We start from the raw sequence: 5,000 nt of genomic DNA, 5'->3' as shown, positions 1-5,000 counted from the left end.
CCTACTTACAGAGATAATGACGCTGACATTTTTTAAATATAGGGATGACGATGTTGACATCTGTATTTATAGGGCAATGATTTTGACATTCCATATTTACAGGGACAATGATGTTGACATTCCGTATTTACAGGGACAACGAAGATGACATTGAATAAGTAAAGGAACAATGATTTTGACGTTCTGTATTTACAGGGACAGCGATGCTGACATTCCATATTTATTGGGAAAATGATGTTGCCATTCCGTATTCATGGGGATATTGATGTTAACATTCTGTATGTACAGGGACAAAGGTATTGATATCCGTATTTACAGGGATAAGGATGTTGACATCCGTATTTATTGGGACAATTAAGTTGACATTCTGTATTTACAGTGACGATGATGTTGACATTCCGTATTTAAAGGAATGACGAAGTTGCTGTCTGTATTACCAGAGACAATGATGTTGACATTCTGTATTTATAGGGATGATGTTGTTGATGTGCGTATTTACAGGGACAGCGATGTTGTTATCTGTATTTACAAGTACAATGATGTTGACATTCTGTATTTACAGGGACAACGATGTTTTGATATTCCGTATTTATAGGAACGATGTTGCTGACATCTGTAATTACAGGGACGACAATGTTAACATCCGTATTTATAGGGACGATGATGTTGACATTCTGTACATACAGTGACGACGATGTTGAAATTCTTACTTTCAGGGACAACACTGTAGACATCTGTATATGCAGGGATGACAATGATGATATTCCGTATTTATAGGGAGGGCTATGTTGGTATTCCGTATTTACAGGAACGACGATGTTGACATCTGTATTTATAGGGCAATGATTTTGACATTCCATATTTACAGGGACAATGATGTTGACATTCCGTATTTACAGGGACAACGAAGATGACATTGAATAAGTAAAGGAACAATGATTTTGACGTTCTGTATTTACAGGGACAGCGATGCTGACATTCCATATTTATTGGGAAAATGATGTTGCCATTCCGTATTCACGGGGATATTGATGTTAACATTCTGTATGTACAGGGACAAAGGTATTGATATCCGTATTTACAGGGATAAGGATGTTGACATCCGTATTTATTGGGACAATTAAGTTGACATTCTGTATTTACAGTGACGATGATGTTGACATTCCGTATTTAAAGGAATGACGAAGTTGCTATCTGTATTACCAGAGACAATGATGTTGACATTCTGTATTTATAGGGATGATGTTGTTGATATGCGTATTTACAGGGACAGCGATGTTGTTATCTGTATTTACAAGTACAATGATGTTGACATTCTGTATTTACAGGGACAACGATGTTTTGATATTCCGTATTTATAGGAACGATGTTGCTGACATCTGTAATTACAGGGACGACAATGTTAACATCCGTATTTATAGGGACGATGATGTTGACATTCTGTACATACAGTGACGACGATGTTGAAATTCTTACTTTCAGGGACAACACTGTAGACATCTGTATATGCAGGGATGACAATGATGATATTCCGTATTTATAGGGAGGGCTATGTTGGTATTCCGTATTTACAGGAACGACGATGTTGACATCCATATTTACAGGGACAACGATGCTGACATTCCATACTTACAGGGATAATGATGTTAATATTCCGTATTTACAGGCTCAATGATATTAACATTCTGTATTTACGGGGGAAATGATGTTGACATTCCGTATTCATAGTTACAACGATATTGATATTCCGTATTTACAGGCACGACGATGTAGACATCCCCATTTACAGGGACAATGATTTTGACATCCCTTATTTACTGGGACAACAAAATTATTTTGTTTGATAATGATTTTTGGAAGATGTAGTTTAGAAATGTATCTTTTGCCTAAGTTTAAATCTTCAAAGACAAGATAATTAGGCAACATTAATAAAAATATTCAATAACATATTGTATATACAGCTTGGGTTGCATAAAATGGTATTAATTCCTTCTCAGCCATCAACGAGTTTGAGACGCAAGTCTTTTGCTCTGCATTTCTTTCCGTCTGATGTTATAATGCTGGGACAAAATGTATCTTTTGTGTGTGTGAGAGAGAGAGAGAGAGAGAGAGAGAGAGAGAGAGAGAGAGAGAGAGAGAGAGAGAGAGAGAGAGATCTTTTCAACGTAACATTCCTGCCTTTTAATTAATTCAAATGATGACTATTGCCGTCTTTGTGATCAGACCATTCCTATGCCCCACTTTCCTCTCTTCATGGTATGCATCCAACTGTGACAAGAAGTTAATGGAAGAAATTGCTTCGGTTTAAGGATTCCATGATTCCTGAGACTCGGGTTTTTCGCTTTTTTTAAAGACTTTTATTCCTCTCTTTAAAAGAGAGATTCCAGGTTAATTTGACGAATCTTAAATCTCTTTTCGTCCAACATTCCTATCTGATTTATGCCAGTTGATTTCTATTTGGATTTTATTCTAAGTATGAAAATGTATTGCCTTTACCATCGGCCTCTCCTGATTCAGTTTTGATGCCAGTATCTATCTGTCGGTTATAGTTTATAGTTTTTCTTGAGTTACTCTTTAGTGTTATATTTATTATTGAATGGATGTGGCCTTTGATTTCTTGCTAAATTCAGTTTTCAAATCTGCTTTTTATTTCAAATGGCAATCTATTGGACAATATTGAATCTGAAATCAGTGGATTATCTTTCTGAAATTACTGTATAATCTTCGTACATTACGTGCTCTTCGTACATTACTTTATGAACATAATCTTCTTTCAACCTTATCAGTACCACTGTAAAGCAAGGTCGGCCGCTCGAGTCAACTTTCTCCATATTTTTCTATTCCATACATCTTCATTATAGTCTTTGGTAATATATTCTATGATACAATTTCAAGAAAAGGTTAATGTGGGTCTTATTCTACCTCGATTATATCAGGAACTCTGGCACATGTTATGAAAAAAGCAGACGAGGGATGCTGCATAACGGGCTACTTAGCAGCTGTGAATTCGGCAAGGGTGCACTTGATGTTTTAACATTCATTTTTTTTACACTTAAGCTACATGGTGGTTTGAGTGCTATTAAGAAAATAGTATTTCTAAATGCAGATGATTTTATTTTGTGAACTAGTGTGTCATTTGCTTAAAGGCCGTTCATGAATGGTAGAGGCAAGGAAGTGACATTGTCATAACTAGCAGGACAATGCCCTAAAGACTAACCACACACACACACACACACACACACACACACACACACACACACACATATATATATATATATATATATATATATATATATATATATATATATATATATATATATATATATATATATGAAAAACGCCCAAGCCCCCTCTGCACTCAAGATAGGACCAGGGAGGACCAAGCAATGGCTGCTGATGCCTCAACAGGTAGACCTATATGCTCCCCTAAACACCCCATCCTTACCTCACAAGGATGGTAAAGTTGCAGTTACTAAAGAAAGTATTGAGTTTGAGCGGGACTCGAATCCCAATCTGGCGAGCCCCAGGCAGAGACGCTTCCAATAGGCCACCACAACCTCAGTATTAAATTCTTCTATGTCGGCGTCAATGACCTTAGATGTCAGGATGCCAGGTAACTCATAATCAATCAATCAATCTAATTCAATATTTCTGAAAATTCTACAATGTTTGAAATATTCTCAAGTGTTGATGAATAAGTGTAAAGTCATGCTAGGGGTCTGCATATGTGGGTGTGCTTAGATATAAATTAGTTGAAGAAACTAATTGCATAGGCAGCAATCAAACTACTATGAAATGTACCATCCACTGTAATGGATTCGAAACTAATATCAGAGTTGTTTGTAGTGAGTAGTAAGAACAGTGAATTTATACGATAAAGAGCGAAATAAGAGAAGATACGATTGAGAGAAATATCTCTGGAAGTACAGTGCAGTGATATTCCCAAAAGATTAGAGATTGTCTTCATCTGCTTACACATAAGCTGCATAATCACATTTTGATGGTTGGTGAACACCCGCCGTGCTGACATGATGACGAAGTTGATATAGCACCACAGTCTTTGCGACTACAGGGGCAGTAGAATAGGCTTCAAAGTAACGTTGTTACATTGTGGAAATGTTTTGTTCTGGTTAATTAGCCTCATTGTCGTTCAAAAGCAAAACCAAGTAAATCTACCTATGGAAGATATGTCAATAAGCTAGGCATAAAAAGCTTGGAAAATCACGTACTTGCAATCAGCAGAAAGTGGCGGAATGAAAAGATCTTCAGTGCATTACCACAGTGATCTGTCTCTGAGTGTATTAAAAACATGGATGCAGAAGCCAGAATTCAGCAACAAATTAGAGATGAAGAGTTTCCTGTTGATATCATTTTACTTTCTTATAACGTATACAGTTTTTACAGCTATGACAGACTTCTTCCACCCGCGGCCTCCAGCTTTGATGTAATGGCAGACTTGTATGGTGTAACAAACTTTTAACCCCATAAGGTCCAACTATGCTGCTAAGGCCATTTCAGATCCCGCAGATGAAGGCTAGACTTCATTTTACTCTTCAACTCATTTTCATTTGGATTTTCTTCGTCTCTGAGGATGGGCTATTGATGATGATAAAAACATGGCCACGCGAGGTAGGATTACCTCACTGAGGTGAAAGAGCCTTTAGGCTTGGGAATTACTTTTGGCATTCTCCCAAAGATTTCTACATAGGGTGGATAATACAATAAATAGCTGATCCCCTCATACAATCCGTGCTCTCCTACCGCTAATCCCCTATATTGTTGACCTTACTCTACCTCTTTAAGCTTTCCTTTCTTTGAAGTTATATTTGAGCCCAGCTAGAGATGGGCAGTACTGCTTTTGCTCTGGAGAAGTATTCTTTTCTGGCGGATACGGACAATTCGCCGCCCACGGTTCGCCACCAACAATTAGCCGCCAAAAGCAATTTTTCCCCAACTATTTGTCAGTACGGGCAGTTCGCCACCAGCTAAGTCTTATTACT

The sequence above is a fragment of the Palaemon carinicauda genome, chromosome 19 (assembly GCF_036898095.1).
Source record: "Palaemon carinicauda isolate YSFRI2023 chromosome 19, ASM3689809v2, whole genome shotgun sequence".
In the NCBI taxonomy this organism is placed as follows: Eukaryota; Metazoa; Arthropoda; class Malacostraca; order Decapoda; family Palaemonidae; genus Palaemon; species Palaemon carinicauda.
Note: the sequence above shows the minus strand (reverse complement) of the source record.